This window comes from Culex pipiens, chromosome 2, assembly GCF_016801865.2.
Source record: "Culex pipiens pallens isolate TS chromosome 2, TS_CPP_V2, whole genome shotgun sequence".
Taxonomy (NCBI): Eukaryota; Metazoa; Arthropoda; class Insecta; order Diptera; family Culicidae; genus Culex; species Culex pipiens.
In genome coordinates this window covers 171,078,998-171,104,706 of record NC_068938.1, presented here as the reverse complement: position 1 = coordinate 171,104,706, position 25,709 = coordinate 171,078,998, and the positions used below count along the sequence as shown (strand labels likewise).

At 32.8% G+C, this 25,709-nt stretch overlaps 1 protein-coding gene and 1 long non-coding RNA gene across 2 annotated transcripts in view; one reads left to right on the top strand and one right to left on the bottom strand.

The window, feature by feature from the left end:
* The window catches only part of LOC120431539 (uncharacterized), a 264,144-nt gene that overhangs the window by 65,564 nt on the left and 172,871 nt on the right, over nucleotides 1-25,709 (bottom strand). The window lies entirely within an intron of this gene.
* LOC128092893 (uncharacterized) lies at nucleotides 24,971-25,438 on the top strand. The gene is made up of 2 exons (XR_008212074.1): nucleotides 24,971-25,054; nucleotides 25,113-25,438. It is a non-coding gene; the product is annotated as an uncharacterized LOC128092893 (long non-coding RNA).

Sequence of the window (25,709 nt, the reverse complement as noted above, 5' to 3'; positions counted from 1 at the left end):
GTTAAATTACATTGAAAAAGCAGTAATATTCATCCATCACATTTTTCAACCATTGAAAATTTAAATTGTTTTTCAAGTGTTGAAGTGCAGAAACTGAAGGCTTTTCAGCCAATTTACAACAATATTGCCTTTATTGTTTTTCGAATTTATTCATAACTCATGACTGCGTTGCTACACAGAAAAAAAATCATGGTAATATTACATCTGGGAAGGGTCAGAAAAAATGTGTAATTTTACCTCTGAAAATATGTTATTTTACCACTTTTCTGATGTTATGTCACTTTTTCAGTCTAAATTGAGGTAAAATTACATCATAGAAGAGACAATATTCAACCTTCCCAAATTATACCTTCAAAATTTACACTATTTTTTACTGTGAAGTATTTCAACATGTCACCTAATTCGAGTGGTATTTTTCAAATATATTTTTACAAGTGTTATTCGTGATGATATCAAAATCTCATCAAAATATCATCAAAAGTTCGTATCGTTTACTTCACTTTGGAGTGTTCAACATTCCTTCTGATTGCTGCAAATCCGCAGCAATCGTCCAATCCAACAAAGTGCCCATAAAACCAACATAAACCGCTTATCATAGATCGCTTTCCCCAATCACCAAAGTTTATCGAAGCCAATTGTTGCTTGACATCGTTCCCCCTGCAATGTTGCATTCTCGCCGAAACATGCCAGAAAGAATTTCCCTTTTATTGCCGCTCTCTCTCTTGCTGAATCGACTCAACCCAGCCAAATCCTTCGGTTTGAGCTGAGCTGCAAATTTGTTGTACCATCGTGAAGGTTGCAAGTCACTCCCTCCCAATACTCCTTCTACGCTGAACTACCCAATGAAGAAGCCATTTGGCTGAGTTATGGACTGCGATTCTGCTGGTTTTGCATTTCGAAGCACTGTTGGCAAGATCCGAGATCTAAGGAGAGACAAAATGCAGCCAGCCAGTTTCATCGGGATTTATTGGACAAGTTAATCCACCGTCTTTTCATGTTCGGTTCTTTTTTCTTCTTCGGTGACTGCAGTTTTTCACAGTTTTCCTTTTTGTCCTCCTGAGTGATGAAGGAGGAAAAACTGTCCCACCTCAAAGCACTCTTTGGAGGGGGGTGGTTTTGAAAAACTGGTGGGAGTTGGTTCGACCAAAGTGGGACAGAGACGTGACTGCGAGTTTATATGGTGCAAATAATGACCGTACACAAATTTTGCGTTTTCCATCTCAGCAGCAGGGTGGAGTCTAGAGGGGAGGGAGGAATAGCCTTTCCGGTTGAAAGGGAAGGATCGGTTGATGGTGGTCATCACGGTCCAAAGAGGGATAGAGAGAGTGAGAGGGAGAATGGCCAATTCCTTTTGGCCGTCTCGCCACACTGGTCACTGGTCGTCATCATCGGTGGGCATGACTTGGACTTATTCCAAGCAATCAGATTCGAGCACGTTCTTTGCCAGTAGATTTGCTTTTGAGTGAGAAGCTGCTACGGTTCGGTAGGGCTAGGGTAGGAGGCTCAGTTGTGGTCTGGAAATATTAATGAATTGAATTTCGAATCGAACTTTTCTTTCAAACTATATTTTACACCCAAAATCTGTTCTTTTAAACAATGTTTATTAAAATTATTAAAAATCAGAAAACAAACTAAATTTTACCCATCTATCCTGAAGGATGACCTGCCGGAATTTTCCCGACCTTGCAGTCCACTCCGTTTACACTGAGATTGGCACTGATTTGTTGTGGGAACGCAGTGACACTTGAGTAGTGGTGGCCCTACTATAATATCGTGACTGTTGTGCTCTCTTACTACATTCGTCATTTTTATATCTTTTTCTTATTTTGAACTTTAGCTTGCGTCAAGCAAAGAATAATATATTTTTGACATTGCATTTAAATATCCTTAAAAGATGGGCACATAAATAAATAGCAACAAATTTAATAAATAAATAAAAATCAACAATATTGCCTTTTGATAGATTAATTATGGTATTAAATTGCTGTTTGATTTTTTACATAGGAAGGTCTAAAATGCCTAACATTGTGTTACGTTATCTTTGAATGAACCCTTATGTAATTCAATTGTAAATAAATGTTGTTTGGTACAACCAATCGCGACCAAAGTCCAGCTAAGAAGTTACGGTGAGTCGATTGTTATCTTTTATCATAAAACTATTGTAAATTCAAATAAAACAAGTAGGTATCAAGTGAAATTTTATTAAGGCAGTGAACTGATTTAACCAATGGGTCATTCTCCGCCAACTCACACAGTAAATGCTCCGACCCCTCTTCGATTTCTGTGAATCTTTGATCTCAGGGATAATGTTGGCCCCAAGGACCATTTTTTTATAACTCGTGCCGGTGTGGTGATACGACCCCTTTCATTTTTCCTTGACACGTTTTGACGTTTTTAGTTTGACACGTTTTTTAGTGATTTTAAGCTTGAAACCGTGGAGAGATAGAAATTTGGGTTTAAAGAGACTTTTGTGTAAAATTGGACGCCCGATTTGATGGCGTACTCAAAAATGTATTTTTCACCATTAAAAGGTAAAACATAGTTTCAAAATCGCTGCCAATTCCCGTTACTAAACTGTCAAGAATCGAAAGACATGTCATTTAATGTCAAATTTAATGTGCATTTCGAATCATTTTTGGGTATTTTTTTTTAATTTATAGCAAAAATTTTCATTTAAAAGAAATTAGAAAAATAAATATTTGCATGGGTGAGCAAAAAAAAATACTTGTGTAAATTTGGAATATTACCTCTTTAATGATGTAATTTTACCTCGAGAGCAATTCCAGCTCAAATCAGGAATTTTTCTGGAACTTTTGTACCCGACCCTCTCCGATTTCAATGAAACTTTTTAGACATGTTATCCTAGGCCTATATAAGCCATTTTTGTGTATATGGAGCCAATAGTACTCGAAAATAACATTTGAGAAGGGCGTATGGTATTTAAATATTTTTGTATTTTGCAATTTAAAAATTACTGTATCTCGAAGCCATTGCGTCGTATCAAAAAGTGGTCAAAGACAAACTTGTAGGAAATTGGACGGGCTTTCTGAAAAAAATACACTGAAACAAAAATACACGCCACTTCTATGAGATTTTTTGATTTTTAAGTATCAAACCTAAATTTAACGGTGTTGTCACGATTTTTTTTCGTTCAAAATTTTTGAGGGAATAGCCTAAGATGTTACCAAAAGACTGACGAAAAATGCAGGATGGTATGTCTCTTCTAAAAAAATACAAAAATCATTTACTAAAACTGTTTTTTTGAAAAGTGGTCTAAACGTCAAAATTTTCAAAAACCGATAGTGGGAATCGATTCTCCAGACAATTTTACATAAAAGTCTCCATATTGACCATTGTCCTATGTCCAATCCTTGGGAAGATACAGCGGTTTTAAAAATAAAAATGATGAAAAAATAGGTTTTTTGGTGGTTTTTGGCAATTTCTATATGACAGACTTGGTTTTTCAGTCTCGTAAATATTTTTACCGGAAAGCTCGTCCAATTTCCCATAAGTTTGCCTTTGACAGCATTTCATTTGGATGTAAGGGCTTACAGATATAAGCTTAATTCTAGATTAAATTTTCAAAACAACCTATCCCTCATGGGTTTCCTATGCAGATAGGGCCTTTTGAAAATTTAATCGAGAATTACATTATTAATAACTGAAAAGGGAATATTTTTTTCAGTGTGGTAGAAACCTTTATAGTAAATTAGCTTACGTAAATATCAAAACGAGTCAAATCAAAAAGCTGTCAAAAGCAAACTTATGGGAAATTGGACGAGCTTTCCGGTAAAAATATTTACGAGACTGAAAAACCAAGTCTGTCATATAGAAATTGCCAAAAACCACCAAAAAACCTATTTTTTCATCATTTTTATTTTTAAAACCGCTGTATCTTCCCAAGGATTGGACATAGGACAATGGTCAATATGGAGACTTTTATGTAAAGTTGTCTGGAGAATCGATTCCCACTATGGGTTTTTGAAAATTTTGACGTTTAGACCACTTTTCAAAAAAACAGTTTTAGTAAATGATTTTTGTATTTTTTTAGAAGAGACATACCATCTTGCATTTTTCGTCAGTCTTTTGGTAACATCTTAGGCTATTCCCTCAAAAATTTTGAACGAAAAAAAATCGTGACAACACCTTTAAATTTAAGTTTGATACTTAAAAATCAAAAAAACTCATAGAAGTGGCGTGTATTTTTGTTTCAGTGTATTTTTTTCAGAAAGCTCGTCCAATTTCCTACAAGTTTGTCTTTGACCACTTTTTGATACGACGCAATGGCTTCGAGATACAGTAATTTTTAAATTGCGAAATAAAAAAATTTTTAAATACCATACGCCCTTCTCAAATGTTATTTTCGAGTACTATTGGCTCTATATACACAAAAATGGCTTATATAGGCCTAGGATAACATGTCTAAAAAGTTTCATTGAAAACGGAGAGGGTCGGGTGCAAAAGTACCAGAAAAATTCTTGATTTGAGCTGGAATTGCTCTCGAGTTAAAAGTGATACTACACCCGAAAAGTGGAAAAATTACAGATTTTCAGAAGTATAATTACACATTTCTGACATAAAAAATGTAATAGATGTAATATTACCATGATTTTTTTTAACAGTGTGGGCACTATGTTTATGAGGCAGATAGATAGAATAGATATTTTTCTTTAAAAAATAACTTTTAAACGGCTTCCCTGTATCAAAGAATCTCGAAGGTTTTTTTTCGATTCTATATTCGTTTTTCCCAAATATTACTCTTTTTAAAAAAAATCATAACTTGGTCAGATAATTTTTGCCCTTGCTGAACCTTAAAAGTTGGAATTTGTTGTCCCCCGTATCATATTTATCAAAAAATAAAATAATAATAAGGCCGTTGCAAATATTTTTCAAAGTTTTTGTTGTTGTGGGGCCCTCCTTCAAAATTTGTCCGAAAAAACAGGGGGCACAAAAATTATTTTTTCAAAAAACTTCAAAATTTCAATAAAAACAGGAGTTAAATCAACTGAAAACAATATAAAATGCATTTTTTTGATTTTTTATGAGGTTCCAATGCACAGAACCGCAAAAAAGATAGTTTGGAAAATAATGATTGCAAAACACCTGGACAGGTGTATAATGCATTTTAAAACACTTTTTTCATTCAAATGTTGAAACCATGGCTCGTAAATTCAATTTTTAAACTTTTTTATTTTTTGCCCCCCCCCCCCTCGACTTTGGTCAGAGGCGAGGGACATAAACTTCAAAAAATATTTGCAATATTTGAGTTATTCACTTTTTAGTGACAAAAAGTTAATAAAGAAAATCAGCATTTTTTACCTTGCATCTATTTTTCACAATGCATACCAATACTTTACTAAAGATCAATCAAAACATTTGCTCGCGAGATACAAATTTTTGAATATTTACATGCCATTTTTGTATGGACAGCTGTCAAATTTGTATGGAGAAGCCTATGGACGAACCGATGATCTCTGGTCACAGGGAAGGTACCCACAAAGTTTTCGGAAAGTGTGTTTTTGCCTTCCTCACCGAAATGAGGAAAGGCTATAAAATCAATCGAAAAGTGAACTTCTTTATTTGACCTCGTAGACCCACCTTCACGTATACCTATCGACTCAGAATCAAATTCTGAGCAAATGTCTGTGCGTGTGTATGTCTGTAAGTCAGTGCACCGAAAAATATGCACACGATTATCTCCGGACTGGCTGAACCGATTTGGACCGTTTTGGTCTCATTCGATCCGTCTTGGGGTCCCACAAGACCCTAGTTAATATTATGAAGTTTAGAAAAGTACTTCAAAAGTTATGCTTAAAAAACTATTTCAGCTAAAGTTCGGAAGATTAAAAAGAATGGTTTTTGTAAAAATAAACCATCATGCTTTATATTGTTGGAAAGGTATTTAAAAGACCTTTCCAACGCGTTCAGAAGATTGAAGATCTGACAACCCCATCAAAAGTTATGAGCACTTGAGTGTAATTTATACACTTTTTGAGACCGGATCTCAAATATTTTGATGAAAACGTTTTCCGGATCTATCATGCGACCCATCGTTGGATAGGTGATCAAAAGACCTTTCCAACAAGCCCAAAAGGTTGAAGATCTGACAACCGGATCAAAAATTATAAGTACTTTAGTGTTTTTAATACGCTTTTTTAAGGCCAGATATCAGATATTTTGATAAAAAAAATTTTGAGACTGTGTAGTGTATTCACTTTATGAATGCAAGGGAGGCACCAACTACCTAAAGGTGGATTGAGTAACGTTTTTAAATATATAAAAGCTTTTTATACTTTTTACAGCTTCGGAACTTTGGGACTACATAAAAAGACGTGATATTTTGGATTTTTTTTTTGCAGTATGATAAGTGTTATGTTTTTAAACCATATTGTGATAATTTTTTCTTTTTTTTTAAATTTTTTATTTAAAATTCAGTTTTTTATTGTTTTGTCCCATTTTGAGGAACAAAATCTTTTAATAAAATTTGTATCATCCTTATTGTTATGTTATTTATCTAGTCAAAAACAGTTTCATAAACAACTAAATGTACCAAAGAACAAATATATTATTGCAAATTTATTTGAAATTTTACCTTTTTTGAATTTGGTAAAATACAAATAATCAACTTATAAAGTGGTGAGTTATTTAAAAAGTTAACTGGTTGAAGGTATTGATTAATGTTCACAATTTTTCAGCTAAATATTTACCGAACCATGCGATTTTGAGATATTGGTATTAAACTTCATGGTTTTTATATAGACCAATCTGATCCCAATTTACTTTTTAGTATTTTTTATTATCCTTAAATGTTCTTTGTCTTACTGCTCATGACTATTACGAAATAATCTGATTTTTTTTACTACATTTATTAGTTGCTATAAAATATGTATTTTCGAATAAATATTTAAAGATTTGTTGAATTTTAAAATTGTTCACATTTTATTTAACTGCAATGATTATGAAAAAAATATTATATCTTTAACCACAACATTGTTAAAGTATCTTTCCACTTATTCTGTTTTCAAATTCTACCCAAGGTTCACGTTCTGTGGTTTGATTTTCTGTGAGTGCTGAGAAATTTGGTCAAAAATGCAAATAAGTTTGGATGATATTCCACAACTCGGTGACCTTGCATAATAATGTTAACCCTCGTTTGAAAAGATGGGTTCAAAATGAAAATAATTATTTTAAATTCTTCTGCATTGAATATTTCTAAAAATATATTGCCAAGAAAGCATTTGTAATAATTGTATCACTTAATATAAAATTTAATATAAATAATTTCATAAATTAAAAGAAAAAACTCTTGAAAAGGTGGCTCGATCGAATCGCGTCGTCAGCTGCTCAGTAAGTCGATTTCGTGTCCAGTGGTCCGTTGGGAGGATTTCAAGTCATCGGACACGTAACGGAACAGAGTCCATCTTCCAAGTGAGTTCTGTTGTTTGTTAGCTCTACAAGGAGGATGACTGATAAAATTTTTGGTCGGAAGATAAATGACTGGAATTATTAGGTTTACAGATTTCGAATTTATTTTTCTGATCAAAAGTTATTATCTGTGATTGGAAAACTATGTTTATTAAAAAAAAATATTTTTAAGTAACTAGTTATGTAATGACAATTTCCAAGCCACCATAAATTAATTTCACCTCATTAATCGCACTTGTTGGCTTGGAGGCCTCGAGTTTATCCCCCGCTCAATGCCATGTTCTATATCGTAATGTAATTTAGTGCGGCCTCCGACTAGACGCAGGTCCTAGCAGCAATATCATGAAGCGGCCGATTATTTATGACGGTTTGGCGCGTCTCGACAGTGGGTGGGTGAGTGCGGGCGATGATGACGCCATTTTGCTACCGCAACAAAATGGCTATTTAACCGCTGTGGCGGAAAAGTTTTTGCTTTTATGAGGGGTACTGTTGGGGGGATAGGCTTTGGAAAAGGTTTATTATGATTTGAAATATGTAAGATAGTTAAGCTTATTTAAGTTAGTGGGAATGAGATCCACGATTAATGTGTCAAATTATCACATAAAAATTAACCAGATCTTTCAAAATCTGACTTTCCCAAAGTAACAGTAACCATCAATTGTAATCCCACTTGCTCTGGACCACACATCGTCGTCGTCGTCGTCGTCGGGTCGGAGCAGAAAACCTACATTCAAACGTTATTAATGTGTGTAGCCGCTCCATTCCCGTCGGAAACATTATTTCACATACCACAAGAAGCCACCAGCCAGAGGTCATAAACGTCGTCGTCCGTCCGGACCTATTTTCCTCCCCGTCATAATTGACCAGAAACGTGTGTGTGTGTGTCTGTGTGTCCACCATGTCATTGTATCCTTCTTGTCTTGAAATGCTTCAGCAAAAAAAAAAAAAACTCCTTCATCTTCCCACCAACAACGGGGACGACACATTATATTGTTCAGCAAGAGCATATTTTCACTTAAAACCATCGCGTGCCACACAGCCTCCGCGTGCCCTCATCTCTTGAAGAGCGGAGGGGGTCGTAAAGCTGTCACTTAAGGCGTTTGCCACCCAAACCAACCACCCACACACCTCCCCATTTAGTGCATTTTCCTCATTTTCGTTGCCGGTTTTTTTTCTTCTTCGCTGGCGCACTTGCACTGATTTTTGCCCTCTCTCCCTAGTGTTTGTCAACGGATAAAGTTATATCTGGCACGTGCATTTTATTTTTCCATTATGGTTTGTTCGAGTTTTCAATTTTTTTCCCCCTATCATTCTTGACGTTTCATTTCTTTATGCCGGTGGCAGTGCGTTTGAGGTGAATTAATTACACTTTGAGTGTCGTAAATCTGACCAAAGATTAAGGTTGGCGCTCGTTAGCTGATATTTATTTTCTGGATGAATAATTTCAAAATCTCAATTTTTAGATTAGATTTACGAAAAAATCGAAAAAAGTATAAAATTTCACTTTTGCGGGCATTTAAGGTACTGAACAGTCTTAAGAATTTTTTCATGGTAATATTACATCTCGATAGGGGTACAACTTTTATATCAGAAAAATGTGTGATTTAACATCTGATAATGTGTAATTTTATCATGAAAGAGGTAATAATCAACCATTCAAAATTACACCTTCCAAAGGATAATGGGCAAATTAGGTCCAAGGATGTACACGAACGGGACCAACTTTTTTCGAAAGATCTCACCGAGACATGAAAAAAAGTCTTCTGGACCAACTTTCAAAACCCCGGGGTTCAAAAGTTAAATGCTGTTGAAGTTTGAGCATTTTGGGTTAAAATAACTCCAGGGAGTCCTTGGATGACCCAAGACATCCTAACACATTAGCAAAGTAGTCTACCACACTCACTGAAGCTATGCGGGTATGTTCCGTTGTCAAAATCGGGCGACATTTTGCTTGTTACGGTAGTAGACCCACAGATCTTAACTCCAGGGAGTCATAGGAGAACACAGGACACTCCAACACATCAGCATAGTAGTCTACCATACTCACTGAAGCCATGCGGGTATGATCCGTGGTCAAAAACCGCCGACATCTTGCTTGTTACGGCGGTAGACTCACCAGTCTTAACTCCAAGGAGTTCTCGGATGACTCAGACCATCCCAATAAGTTGTTACAACATTGCACTGAAGTCTTCCATACTCACTGAAGCAGTCTGGGTTTCAAAACCTTGAAGTTTCGACTTGTTTCAATGGGATGCCTCTTGCACAAACGGTTCAAACGGATAAAAACAAGAGAAATCATGTTTCAATCATGCTATCAGAACTCATAGTTTTTGCTGATACGCGTCGAATGAAGTCAAGAAAATCGAAATCCATAATGAAACAGAGATTTTATGAATGATTTTAGAAATAGCAAAAATACGATTTTTTGTACATTTTAACCCAAAATGCTCAAACTTCAACAACTTGTAACTTTTGAACCCCGGAGTTTAGAGAGTTGGTCCAGAAGACTTTTTTTCATGTCTCGGCGAGATCTTTCGAAAAAAGTTGGTCCCGTTCGTGTACATCCTTGGACCAGCTCCGATACAAATTTGCACATTCTCCTTTACACAATTTTTAACAAGGTATGTTTAAACATCTACAAATTGCAAACAACTCTGGCATCGCTATTTCAATGTTAAAAGTTTGGAAAACAAGTACAGTCCAGACTCGATTATCCGAAGGTTTCCAAGAAATTTTAAAAAATTGAATCATGGACAATTTATTTTGTTTTTTTTTTCATTTTTTACTTTTAACATAAATTTGGAGTTCAGCGACCCTTTTATTGTCAAGTTTTAGGGGACCATTGTCAGTATTTTGACACAGAAAAAAATGATGATAATATTACGTCTGGATGTCAGATTTTGTGACAAAAAATGTGTTAAAATAACACATTTTTTGACACAAAATCTGACATCCAGATCAGATCAGGAATTGGTGAAATTTTCATCAGTTTCTGTTGAATTTCATATTTTGACACCTTTTAAAGGTAAATGCTAAAAAAAGGTAACATTCAACCAACTAAAATTTCAACCTTCAAAAATTCAACTTTTTTCTGTTTATTAAATGCATTTTTACAATATTTCATGCCATCCATTTTGCCCGCCATCTTGAATTTAAAATTAACAAACCAGTAGAGCATTTTTAATACATAAACATTAAAAAACAGTTGAACTTTGGAAGGTAGATAATGTGGTTGGTTGAATATTAGCTTTTTTGAGTAATTTCACCAAAAAATGTGTAAAAATGTGAAATTTATCAGGAACAGGAACTAAAAGTAATGAATGATGTAAACTTACACATATTTTTGTCACCAAAACTGTCGTCATTCCCAGATGTAATATTATTTTTTTAACTGTGTGTTTGACTCAACGAACCAAAACAAGACAACGAAAATCATGTGTGATTTTTGATTCGAAAACTTCTTTCAGCTTTGGTTTTATTTGTCTTTTTTCCAGCCTGCTATCGCTTTCAAAAACTCAAATTTGGTCGACATAGCCAAAAAGTTGAACATTCCACTAAAAATTACACTTTTCTCCACAAGCGGAAAACGGTTTTTTGAGTTATTTTAAGCATCTGTGCAAATTTTGAGCGAAATTGGTTGAGATTAACCCATTGATACTCGAGACTAAAGTTGGTGAAAAAATGTTTTTGCAATTCCGTCGTGAAACTACTTACTTTTCCTGTTATTCTTGAACGACGAAATAGCCTACTTTTCTGTACCAAAAAATAACAGAATCGAATAGCAACACTTTTCAAAATAAATGCTGAAAAGTTCTACTTTTCAGCACTGAAATGGGTGCTGAAAAGTTGAACTTTTCAGCACTTGTTTCGAAAAGTAACACTTTTCAACATTTTTTGATTAAAACGATTTATTGACAAAATACATGAAAATTTAACTTAAAATTTCACTAAATGGGTGTTTTTCGGAATTGCAAAAAATGTTGTATGGAACTCGTTGCGAAACTTGTTTTTTTCAGCACTCTTCGTATTTATCCAACTCGGTGAACCTCGTTGGATAAATGTACGACTCGTGCTGAAAAAATCCTCTTTTTGCAACTTGTTGCATAAACTACTATTTGGGAATATTTGGATGGAAGTAGCAGACAGAGCAGGCTAAACGGTAAGAAAATTTGGTTTTTCATACATTTTTTCGATTTTTCCCATTTAAACTTCACCTTCGAGTATCAATGGGTAAATGTTGACATCTTTTGCTCATATTTGGCCCAGAGTTTTAAAAAAGCTCAAGGAACATCACTCAGCTTGTGGAGCGAGGTTTTGAGAAAAAGTCTCATATTCTGGGCACCCTATTGAACACCCTTGCTTTACTGGATTTAAGTTTAAAATTGAATTTTTATTTTTATTATAATTTTTCCGTGCAGCCAACGGGGGTGACATTGGGTCTGGGGGGTGAAATTGGGTCATACAAAAATGCCGAAATTTGTATGACCCAATGTCACCCCTGTTGACGGTACTCATTCATCCTTTTGTAATAAGCATTTTTCTGAAATGTTTTAAGACGAAACAACATGCAAATTCACGGAAGGAAAGTGTTGAAGCAGAACAAGCAAAGGTTTCATAAAATTTTGATTTATATTTAAGTTCATTAGCAATTTTTTTCCATGTCCTCGTGGTTTATGGATGGTCCCCAAAAGATAAATGGCAGATATTATTGTATTTATTTTTCAAACTCTTTGATATTTTTTCTGAAGTTTCCAGGTTCAAATTTATTAGCACTTTTTTAGACTTGGTTTCAAAGGATTTTTCTAGCAGTACAAACAAAATAATAAAATTACCTTATTAAACCTCGGCCATCCACGTATACTCCACAATCACCAACCATTTCATCCGTCGGTTCGTCGTTCGGATTTTCTGAAGCACAGGTTCCATTTCAACTTTTCTTTCGCCGGAAAGTTGAAGATAATTAAAATTTGTTTACGCGAGATAATGTTTCATCATGATCTTTTATCTTTGTAGCTGTTTATGTGCCCGCGGAAAATAACTTATTGTTTCCGTTTGAAGAAAAAAATGGTGCAAACGAAATTTCACCACCCTGAAGACAATTGTGAGACATCCTAAACGACACACGCAATTTGCTTCCGTTTGCACAAGTGGTCACCACCTCTTTTTCACAAGTCACAGATTATCACCTACACAGTACCGTATGGGTTATGTTTTCACTTTTGTTTATGATGTTGGAAAATCTTTAATTCGATGTAGTTTCTGAATGACAAGTTTTTTCACATAAAAAATCTAGAAAATTTCACTTTTAATTGATTCTTGAGTAGCTCGAACCAAAAATGTAAGCTCCAGATTAGCCCTAGAGATAGACGATGTGTGCGCGCGACTTTGGACAACTATTTTCCACGGCGTTTTCCCTGGTACTGAGCGGGGACGATCGCCGGAAAAACGCGCGCGCGCCGGCAGATTTTCCGACCCGACCGACCGACCGCCCGCCTTATGGATGAGCGATGTACCAATACCGATCCAAATGCGCTTTTGGAAGACCGACCGACTTATTGAGGACTTGCTTATGTGTGTGTGTGTGTGTGTGTGTGTGTGTGTGTGTGTGGTGATGATGATGACGGTTGATGATGGTCGGGACTGCGGAGGAGTGCATCATCACTCTAAACTAGTAGAAGATGCCTTAGTAGTTGTCGTCGTGGATGGCTTAAGTTTGAATATGGATAGAGAGTGGAGTGGAAATTGGGAAAATTTCTAGTTGCTTGAGGGAGAAGGGGAAGAAAGAAGTGGTAACACACGTACGTATGAATGAAAAACTGTGCGCGTGTGTATATTTAAGTTTGGAATACACTTACATGGAAATGTGTGTATTAATATTCAGAGTATAAAAAAAGGAAAACTGGCAACCGACCAGAAGTTGTGTGGAAACTGTTTGGCTTGTAGAGTAGCGAATGTACGTGCTATAATTTCAGGGGTTCTATGAGGTGCAAACTAAAAAAAAACATGTTTTGATCAAGACAATTCGGTTAAAGTATACTCTATTACACTTTAACAAACTATTGAGTTATTGAGCTTTTTTCGAAATTCAAAATCATATTAAAAAGGGCTTTGATAAACACTACCCATTTCGATTTTGGCCGTTAACACTCACTGAGAGCGGCTCTTTAGACTATTAACCTATCAAAACCCATCCAACTCCAAGCAAAACTTACCTAAGGGTACCGTGGATAATTCCCCTTATCCTTTTAAAAAAGTGGAGCATCAAAGATTCTTGCTTCCAAATCCCCTATCCTTGTCCCCTGGTGTGCAGTGGAGATAGGTGCAAGTAATGCAGAGATGTCTTGGTGTTGAGAATCTGGTTCAAGTGGAATTGGTTCCACTCCCAAATATCAATTCCTAGGCAAATTGGGTTTGGCACATAAACATTCAATTCGCTAAAATCACCATCACCAAGAAAAGCCAAGCTATGTTGCAGTCTATAAAAAAAATGATAATTCCTAAGCAGAAGTGTAACTAACCATTTAAAAAAAATTGTTGGGATGTAAAATATTTTACCAAACAATTTCCAAATATATATTTGACCTTTAAATGGAGTTTGCAATCGAAAAAAACTTTATTGAAAATATCATCAAACCCGCACGGAAAAAAAAGTGTGCGAGAAATCGTGAATTTCGATTCATGAATTCGTGAATAATTTTGTGCATGATTTCGTGATACCTTTCATGATTTCATGAATTTTATTCATGAAATCGTGCATAAAAATGCACGAATTTATGAATTTTATTCATGGCTAAAATATTTTTACGAATATTCATGAACTTTTCTTCATGAAATCATGCATATCACTATTCATGATTTCATGACTGATTTTCATGAAATCATGACTAAACTTCATGAATTCATGAAAAATATTCATGATTTTACGATTATTTATGCATGCGTAAATTTTACGTCGTAAAATTTTATTCGCGAATTTATGAATCATGTTTTTCATGATTTCATGAAAGTTTACATGTTTTCATGAATAAAATGCATGAATTCGTGCATAACATTCATGGGTTTATGAATTTGTATCCATGTTTATGACGAGTGATCTTGATCAATCAAGAACAGTTTCGTTCGAACTGTCAAGTTTGTTTTTCGCTTGCCAGTTCAGCCGCGTGTTTATTTGCCACGAAGTCAATCGCGTTGTGACTTGTCGCGTCCTGTTGTGTTTGCCGGTAAAAGTGACCGTGATTTGCGGACCCGGGATTTGGAGGTGCTGTCCACCGGAACCGGGAAAAGATCTGCGGCCGTTCCGTTGGAAATGGCAACGGAGCCAAGGGCTAGCAGGAAGAGGACCGAGCTGCAGGAGGAGGACCGAGTGGCAGTAGGAGAACCGAGCGCGGGAGGAGGACCGGGCGGCAGGAGGAGGGCCGAATGGCAGGAGGAGGACCGAGCAGCAAGAGTAGGACCGAGTGGCAGGAGGAGGAACGAGCGCGGGAGGAGGACCAGGCGGCAGGAGGAGGGCCGAGCGGCAGGAGGAGTAACAAAGTAAGAGACAGAACAGTTCCCGGTTTATTTCGATTGTCGAATCAAGGGGAACATGGTCCATAAGACAGTTCCCGTGTTTTATCTCCGCGTGTGACAGTTTCTTGGTCGTGGACTCGTAGGGATCTCGGTTTTCTGTCAATTGCCGGAGCATTCTACGCGTGTGACAGACAGTGAGGTTTGTTTTGGTTTTGGAAACGAAAAAATCCCGTTTTTTTATCGGTTCTCGTGGATGCGCTGAGTGACATTTCGGTGCTTTGTTTTGAGCTAGAAATGGGGACATAGGTAAAGTATGTTAATAATTTTAATGATTTTAATATTGTAAGCATATTATTTTAAAGTATTTAACATGTTTAAAGTATTTGAAGTTAATAACGTATTTTAATAATTTTCAGCATTTCAATTTTCTTAGGTACTTTAATTTTGTAAAGACTTTTAAGTTTTTTGAAATATTATTATTTTTAGGTATGTTAAGTATGCTAATGAATTTAGGAATTTTTATTTTAACAGGTATGTTAATATTGTGACTTCTAAAAGTATCTAAGTATTTCAAGTATTTTAAATATTTCAAGTGTTTAGAGTTTGTTGAGTGTTGAAATAATTTTAAGCATTTAATTTTTTCCAGGTATTTTAATATTGTAAGTATTAAAAATATTTTAAGTATTTGAAATATTTATTTTTAAGTATATTCATTTGTTCAGGTATTTTAATATTAAATGTTTTTAAAGTTTTCAAGTATTTCAAGTATTTGAAATAATTGAAGTGTTTAAAGTTGGTAAGCTTTTAAATAATTTTAAGCAATTAATTTTTTATAGGTATTTTAATATTTCAAGAATTTGAAATATTTTAAGTATTTTTAAGTTTTTAACATATTTAAAGTATTTAAAGAATTTTAATAATTTTAAGTATTTTCAGTATTTTAAGTATTTTCAGTATTTTAGGTATTTTAAGTATTTTAAGTATTTTAGGTATTTTAAGTATTTTAAGTATTTTAAGTATTTTAAGTATTTTAAGTATTTTAAGTATTTCAAGTATTTCAAGTATTTCAAGTATTTTAAGTATTTTAAGTATTTTAAGTATTTTAAGTATTTCAAGTATTTTAAGTATTTTAAGTATTTTAAGTATTTTAAGTATTTTAAGTATTTAAGTATTTTATCTAAAGTATTTCAAGTATTCAAAGTATTTAAAGTATTTGAAGTATTTAAAGTATTTTATATATTAAAAGTGCTTAAAGTATTTTAAGTATTTCAAGTATTTCAAGTATTTAAAGTATTTAAAGTATTTAAAGTATTTAAGGTATTTAAAGTATTTAAAGTATTTAAAGTATTTAAGTATTTAAAGTATTTAAATTATTTAAAGTATTTAAAGTATTTAAAGTATTTAAAGTATTTAAAGTATTTAAAGTATTTAAAGTATTTAAAGTATTTAAAGTATTTAAAGTATTTAAAGTATTTAAAGTATTTAAAGTATTTAAAGTATTTAAAGTAATTAAATTATTTAAAGTAATTAAAGTATTTAAAGTATTTAAAGTATTTAAAGTATTTAAAGTATTTAAAGTTTTTAAAGTATTTAAAGTATTTAAAGTATTTAAAGTATTTAAAGTATTTAAAGTATTTAAAGTATTTAAAGTATTTAAAGTATTTAAAGTATTTAAAGTATTTAAAGTATTTAAAGTATTTCAAGAATTTAAAGTATTTAAAGTTTTTAAAGTATTCAAAGTATTTAAAGTATTCAAAGTATTTAAAGTATTTAAAGTATTTAAAGTATTTAAAGTATTTAAAGTATTTCAAGTATTTAAAGTATTTAAAGTATTTAAAGTATTAAAAGTATTTAAAGTATTTAAAGTATTTAAAGTATTTAAAGTATTAAAAATATTTAAAGTATTTAAAGTATTTAAAGTATTTAAATTATTTAAATTATTTAAATTATTTAAATTATTTAAATTATTTAAATTATTTAAAGTATTTAAAGTATTTAAAGTATATAAAGAATTTACAAAATTTAAAGTATTTAAAGTATTTAAAGTATTCAAAGTATTTGAAGTATTTAAAGTATTTAAAGTATTTAAAGTATTTAAAGTATTTAAAGTATTTAAAGTATTTAAAGTATTTAAAATGTTTAAAGTATTTAAAATGTTTAAAGAATTTAAAGTATTTAAAGTATTTAAAGTATTCAAAGTATTTAAAGTATTTAAAGTATTTAAAGTATTTAAAGTATTTAAAGTATTTAAAGTATTTAAAGTATTTGAAGTATTTAAAGTATTTAAAGTATTTAAAGTATTTAAAGTTTTTAAAGTATTTAAAGTATTTAAAGTATTTAAAGTATTTAAAGTATTTAATGTATTTAAAGTATTTAAAGTATTTAAAGTATTTAAAGTATTTAATGTATTTAAAGTATTTAAAGTATTTAAAGTATTTAAAGTATTTAAAGTATTTAAAGTATTTTAAGTATTTAAAGTATTTAAAGTATTTAAAGTATTTAAAGTATTTAAAGTATTTAAAGTATTTGAAGTATTTAAAGTATTTAAAGTATTTAAAGTATTTAAAGTATTTAAAGTATTTAAAGTATTTAAAGTATTTAAAGTATTTAAAGTATTTAAAGTATTTAAAGTATTTAAAGTATTTAAAGTATTTAATGTATTTAAAGTATTTAAAGTTTTTAAAGTATTTAAAGTATTTAATGTATTTAAAGTATTTAAAGTATTTAAAGTATTTAAAGTATTTAAAGTATTTAAAGTATTTAAGGTATTTAAAGTATTTAAAGTATTTAAAGTATTTAAAGTATTTAAAGTTTTTAAAGTATTTAAAGTTTTTAAAGTATTTAATGTATCTAAAGTATTTAAAGTATTTAAAGTATTTAAAGTATTTAAAGTATTTAAAGTATTTAAAGTATTTAAAGTTTTTAAAGTATTTAAAGTATTTAAAGTATTCAAAGAATTTGAGAATTTAAAGTATTTAAAGTAATTAAAGTATTTAAAGTATTCAAAGTATTTGAAGTATTTAAAGTCTTCAAAGTATGTTAAGTATTTAAAGTATTTAAAGTATTTAAAGTATTTAAAATATTTAAAGTATTTGAAGTATTTAAAGTATTTAAGTATTTAAAGTATTTAAATTATTTAAAGTATTTAAAGTATTTAAAGTATTTAAAGTATTTAAAGTATTTAAAGTATTTAAAGTATTTAAAGTATTTGAAGTATTTGAAGTATTTGAAGTATTTTAAGTATTTTAAGTATTCTAAGAATTTTAATTACTTTAATTTAAGAGTTTAAAACTCTAAAATAAAGTATACAAAAAAAGTATTTTAGGTATTTCAAGTATTTTAAGTTTTATGAGCATTTCATTTATTTTATGTATTTTGCGTATTTCAATTATTTTGAGTTTGTGAAGTAATTAATTTATTTTGCGTATTTTAAATAGTTTGAGTTTTTGAAGTTTTTAAAGATTTTTATTTTGTTGAGTATTTAAAGAATTTCGGTGTTTTTTTAAATTTTCAATTCAACTCTCTATGACTCTTTTTGCGTCAAATTAAAGTGTTTGATCATCTGCATTTACAAAAATAAATCCTTTTATTGTAATTAATCACTTTATTGTAATTGGAGTTATTAATGAGACAAAAAAAATTATGGCTTTATTATACGAATTATCGATTATTCTATTATTAGTTCATCAGACAATCGAGTCTGGACTGTACAAGAAATCCCTTAGGTCTTTTTGTATTTAATTTAAGTTTTCGTTGTATTTTTGTATAGTAACGATCGGTACCCAATTAACGTTTCCGAAATGCTCATGTCAAGTTTTTGAATGTTGGTTTTACTAAATTTATGATTGTATTTTTAATTTATTTAAAGCATTTTTGAACATCACATAACTGGGACCTTTGTAAATTCAGAATTCTTCCGCAGTGACCGGTAATCGGTTCCAAGGTGGCCAGATGGAGCCAGAGTACATTGGCATCACATACAATGGCTACAGTTTTAAATTTCATGAATTTTGATATGTCACATAACAGGGTTCCTTGCACATTCCGAAATGTCCCCAGTGACCACCGGTAACCGGTGACCGGTTCCAAAGTGGCCAGGTGGGGCCAGATTTCATTGGCATCACATAAAATGGCCAAAGATTTGAATTTCATGAATTTTGATATGTCACAAGACAGGGTTCCTTGCACATTCCGAAATGTCCCCAGTGACCACCAGTAACCGGTGACCGGTTCCATAGTGGCCAGGTGGGGCCATAGTACATTGGAATCACATAAAATGTGCTCCGTTTTTTTTTTTTTTCACAAAACAGGATTCCTTGTCAATTCCGGTGGCACGATATGGTAAATGTACAGAAAAAGTAATCCGGAAATTGTGAAAATCGTACCATGAAATCGTGAATATTACGAGTTTTACTTTACGAATTTTTGAACTATGCATATTGGGCACGAATAAGCCAGGAGCCGTGAATAAATATGCATGATTAGACATGCCCGAATACACTCGTAAACGTGAATTAAATTCAAGATTTCATAAAAAAAAAATCACGAATTCATGAAATATATGCATGATTTCATGGAGTTTATACATGATTTCACGATTTTTTTTACGCCTTCAAAAATAAATCATAAAAAATATTCCAGAACTCATGAATTTTGTGCACGAATTCATGAATAAAATTCACGATTTCATGATTTATTTACATTTTTTCATGAATTGTGAGCATGAAATCGCGAATATTTTTACGCCTTCATTTACAAATCGTAAAAATAATTCGAGATTTCATGAATTTTGTGCACGAAGTCATGCATAAAAATTCATGATTTCATGAATTTTATGCATGAAATCATGAATTTTAATTCACGAGGTATATTTTTTTGATCGTAATCATGAATTTTTATTCATAAAATCGTGAATATTTTTCACGACTTCATGCATCCATTTCATGAAATCATGAATATTATTCACGTTTACGAGTGAAATCGGTCATGGAAAGTCATGCATATTTATTCACGATTCCTGGATAATTCGTGCCCATTATGCATAGTTCAAAAATTCGTAAAGCAAAAATCGCGATATTCACGATTTCATGGTACGATTTGCATGATTTTCGGAAACCTTTTTTTTCCGTGCGTCTTCGAATTTTACCTTTTTTGCGTGAAACGTAATCTTTTTAAGAGTCATTCTTGGTCCATCTCTGCCTAAAATTGTGAAGAAAATTTATGAATTCTCCACAATTTTAAATTTTAAAATGGAGAACAAGATTTATTTTCGAATTTTCTAAAGATGCCAAATCCATCAGAAAATTTATACACAAGATAATGATTTTCGAATATTTTCATAATACTTGAAAAATATAAAAAAAGGAAATTCAAACATATTTTTGAACGTTTATTTTCCATGATAAATCGAATGGAACACTTTCAAGATATTTATTTTCGAATTTTGAGATGCATTTTTTCAGCTTAATTTCTTAGGAATCTGCTTAAATTGTTTGTGGGATTGAAATTTATCTTCAGTCAATGATAAAGTAATTTCCTTTTCCAGGAAATTTTGAGGCTTTAGAGTCTAGACTCGATAAGAAGTTTTGATTATCTTAAGTTCGATAATCCGAAGCACTTCACAAAATCATGATTTTTTGTGTTCTCGATTTAGCGAAAATTATCACAAGTTTATTTGGAAAAGAGATGATGAGATTTAGGGCGTCCAATTTTCCCGAGTTTTGAATTTCCCGGGAAACGGGAAAAATATTTTTTGAATCTCGGGAATTCCCGGGATCCCGGGAATTTTTTAAAGCAGTCATAATATCTATGTTTTCATTATATTCATATAATATAATCATAGAATTAGCTCAAAACTGTTAATTGGTGATAAGCTACACTTCAATCTGAACAAGGACAGCAGTCTTTAGATAGTTTAAAATACATTAAAAAAGTGTGTTCTTTGATGTGCTTTGGCATTTGAATAAACCACAATAGAATTTTATGTTTTATATTTAAAACATATTTTAAAAATTATCTTTAAGTCACTACCGCCAACTGGGGATAATCGGGACTGCAGTCTGATTAGGTACAGGAGATTTTAGAGCACTAATTGTTTTGTTCTGTTCCTGTTGTTACCAAAATCAGAACATAATTCAAAAAAAAAAAAAAAAAGCTTAGACAGCTGTCTTAATTCGTTAGATTTGTCCTGACGTGCTCCAGATGTCGATTTTTGATAAAAATATGTACATTTTTTTTAATATTATGCTTTTTTCAAGTTTAAAGTCATAAATATAAGTGAATATAATACTAAGTCTTTTGTTCAAATAAATAAAATTTAATAGCAAATATTAAAGACACAAAGCATTTTCCGGATATATTAACCAAAAATTTTTACAATTTTCAATAATAAGCCGAATTAATATCAGCATTAATATGCCGAATATAAATTTAAATGCTTAAAAATTCTTATTGATTACTAAGTATTCAACTGTTGATTTTATTCCATAACCAAATCTGAATTTCTAGGCCAAATTTGATTTGTTTTCAATTTTGGGAATTTCCGGGACAAAATATGAAAAAATCCCGGGATTCGGGAATTCCCGGTTTTAGAAAAATCCCGGAATTTTTGTCCTGGGAATTCCCGGGATGGACGCACAAATGAGATTTGATCCATCATCTTCGGAAATATGTTGTAGTTATTAATTATTTGAGCCAAAATGTATAAGGAACTTGATAAATTTTAAACTTTTTATCGATGTTTTCCTTTAAAAACATGTTCTCGAGTGCATTTTTGTATAGATACCTGTAGGTTAAAAAAATATAAAAACTATTTAGTTCAATGAAAGTTTCAGAGCAATTAATAAATAAACTTCAACTTATGCGATGTTTTTGTAACACAAAAAGGTATCAACTTTTGTTTCTCCTTTAAAATATCGTTAGGAAAATCAATAATCATATTTTATTCTATGCAGTAAAGATCAATATTTAAGATACCTTTACAAATTAGATTTGTTTTGTTTGATCCTACAATACAATATTAATTGAATATTTGAACGAATTTTTAATTTGTAAAATGCATTGAAGCAAGATTTGTGTAAATTTTAAAATTCGGCTCCAAACATTCAAAATAACATAAAACTTAAAGTGCGGGGAAAACTCTTTTTTATATGGAACCAACCTAGTTTTCCGCGCGCATGGTAGTTTAAAGTGTTAACCAGGGTTACCAGGTCAACATTTGAAAAATATGGCAAAGTATCGATGAAAAGTCTGGAAAAATCTGGCAGACAAAAATTTTAACAATTCTGAATGGTAAAGGTGAGAGGATATGCATTGAATCAAAAATTTGTAGAATTTTTAGAATGGTTGAACTGATTTTATGACCTCAAAAATGTGGAGTTTACGTCTTCTTTTTGAAAAACACGTTCTATTTTTATTTGATTTTTAATTAAATACGTTAATTTTGATCAAAAAAAAATGTTTTAAATGGGCAGGCGGTGAAAAATCTGGCAAAATCTGTCAATATCTGGCACATAGAAGGGTAAATCTTTATTCTGGCTGACACTTGAAATATCTGGCATTCCCAGATTTATCTGGCAACCTGGCAACCCTGGTGTTAACGCTGAAAAAGAATGAACAAATGTTGTGCACGGTTTATTTGGAGCAAGCTTAATGTTTTGTTCCAGTTTGACTGAGACTACACTTCTCCTGTATTGTTTTTAATTACAAAACATATTTTGCAAAGACACACATCTAATCAAAATTTGCAATTTTTAAAAATGAAATCCTGAAAAAATCAAACTCTTAATTTCCAAACCGTACATATAACGTGTATACTTCAATAACTTGTTACAGAAATCGTGACTTTCGATACGTGAATGCAACCGGCTTCACGGTATTCACAAAATCTTGCATTATGTGATATACTACATTAACGGAACCTTGATTTTTTTTTAAATTAATTTATTCATTTTGTATTCAATTTCTCTTGGACTTTTGTTGATAAACTTTTGAATTTTACTTTTTACGATCAATTAAAAAACTTTTCACGATTTCATGAACAAAATTTTCGGAAAGAATTTCGTTTTCTAACAACTTTAATTTGGTTTTGGAACTGGTTCCCTTAGTTCACACTAATGATTCGGACAACCCTGCCAGGTGTTACCGAAGGACCGGAAAAAGTATCGTAAAACTCCCCGTGAATGTGTGCACCATCCTTACACGCGTCAATATGGTGTGTCAACGGGACTTTCATACAACCAACCAGCTGCATCCACTGCTGCAACCTCTATTGTGTGTTCTCAAGACCTAGGTGATGGATCTCACAACTCCTGGGGGAGCAATTGCATGTTTCTATACCTTGGACTTGTTTGGTGAATAATGGCGGAAAATGTCACACGGCACGTGTGCGATAAACTTCTCGTGAGGGAAATAAATTTCCCAAACTTTTTCACCTTCCGTTGCGCATTGTGTAGGTAACATATTTGAAGAGAAATTAGCCCGATGAAATGAACTCCCAGGTGATTGATGGACGCTTCGATGCTTGTTTGGCACAGGTTCTGGCTCTGTCTTCGCCGGCCGTCACAGGAAACCTTCGAAGGATCGTCCGATCGATTCGACATTCGTGCCAAAATTATTGTGATGCAATGGGGGAGATCTTGCTTTCAATAAGCGCAAGTGACGCAAATATTTACAAATCGAATGACGAGGTTGCTGACTAGGCTGGATGGGGGTGAATGCTACCGTACTCAAACTGACAGTTGAAGGCGGAGTTTATGGGAATGGTTCCAATAAAATGAGGGTTTTCAGAGCTGGAATTTGGATCTCGGGTTTAATTCGCAACAGTGTGATACTTTGTATGAAAAGAAGGTATTTATTAATCCTCAAAGTTATCTAAAAATTAGAAATTCGACCTCAATGATGATTACGAAATCGATTCTAACCTAGGAATCGACATTTCACCATACCCCGCCAAACTTGTCCATTCTAACAGCGAAAAAAAAGACCTCAATAAAGTCCTCCTAAATCATAACTGCGAGGGAGAGTGAAACAGGAAAAACATAGTGTTAACACGATGATCGTTTTAATTTTATACGCGCGTTCTAGTGTTGTTCCTCCCGCGCGAGTCATTTGAGAGAGCAGCGAAAGCGAAAAAAAAATCGGATGTCAGTTTTTATGGACGGGCCATAATTTCCAGGCGATCGTAAAATATTGTCAAAACATTTCCAAAGTCGAAATAAGCACGGGCCACTGCGATGATTTGGTGAGCGTTTTTAATTTTCTCCACTATGTTGCCACACTCGGGAAAAATATTATTGCTTTGATTTATAGCGCTCAATCAGGTTAGGTTTCGATCATTGGCCGTTTTGCTCGGGCGAATGGCATGGTTTCACAATAACTGTTTGGAAGACACACTTTCCCAGCGGGAACGGCCGGTGGATGACGCAAGCCTCGGGGTGATGAAAATTTTTGTTCGATTTTTACCGGGGTGACTCATTGGGGTAGGAAATTAAAAGTTTGTGTATGGCTTTTTTTTTTCGTTTTTTTTTCGTATGGCTTGTGAAGCGATGATTGGATGTGACAAAATTTATGATTAATACATTTGAAGCTTCTTTACTCTTTACTTCTTCAAAACTCTATTATACATTTTCAGCCAAATTTTCAACTAAAATAAGAAAATGTTTTCAAAGAGAGACATCATTACAGTTATGCTTCTTCTGCCTTAAATTTATATGATATCTATATGATATCTATTCCGGGACCCGTGGTGTAGGAGCAAGCGTGGTTGTCTCTCACCCAGTCGGCCTGGGTTCGATCCCAGACGGTCCCGGTACCGTTTTTCGAGACGAGATTTGTCTGATCACGCCTTCCGTCGGGGCATAGGCCCCGGTCTAGCCTAGAGGTTAGGTCGTTAGCTCAATCTAGGTGAGCAGTTCTCAACGAAATCGATCTTTTTTTTTAATTTTAATTTTTGTATATTTTAATCTGGCTGAAATTTGTATGATGCTTTTGCCTCATTAGTTTGTCCATATAATTTTCCATACAAATTTAGCAGCTGTCCCGGTCCCAAATAGATTTCAAGAGTTTTGTAAAGTGGCCAGGTGCGTCGCGATGGTCCATTGCCAGGTGTGTCCCGAGAGAAGTAACCGTTAAACCACCTCCCCTGCACAAATTACTTGTAACCACATGTCCATCTTTAGATTGAGCTGCGCCTGAGCCCGAACGCAACCGCATCTTCGGCCCCGAGATAACGCTGCCCAAGCGATGCAACCCGTTTCCGGAGCAAGTCGCCCAGAATAAGATCAACAACCGTGTTTGTGTACTGAAGAAATAAGAACAAGACAGCAACCACTACAACATCCGGCACACAATGCTTCCGGTCCCGAGACTCAAACCCTCAAAAAAGGCTTATTCCTCGTCGTTTCCACCAACACGCGATTCCAGGGTAACCCGGTTATAACGAGGAGCCACTTCGTGTGCAAGTTTTAGTGTTATGAAAATATGAAATAAACTGTTTTTTCTTTTTTTTTTCAAACAATGCGTATTTTATTGACTATATATTTATTTTATTGACTTATTATTTTATGCGTATTTTATTGACTATTAGAAGAAACATAGAAAACATATTCATATTACAAACTCGTTCTGTGCAAAGCAGCTAGACTGAAATTTACAATTTCAAAAATAAATCGCCTTCTTTGAGTACATTTATCGCCAATACCAACCGATTAGCAAAGCCGATTCCCAAATCCGCGGATTCTGTACCAGCGTGGCAAATACTTGCGTACTTTAGCAGT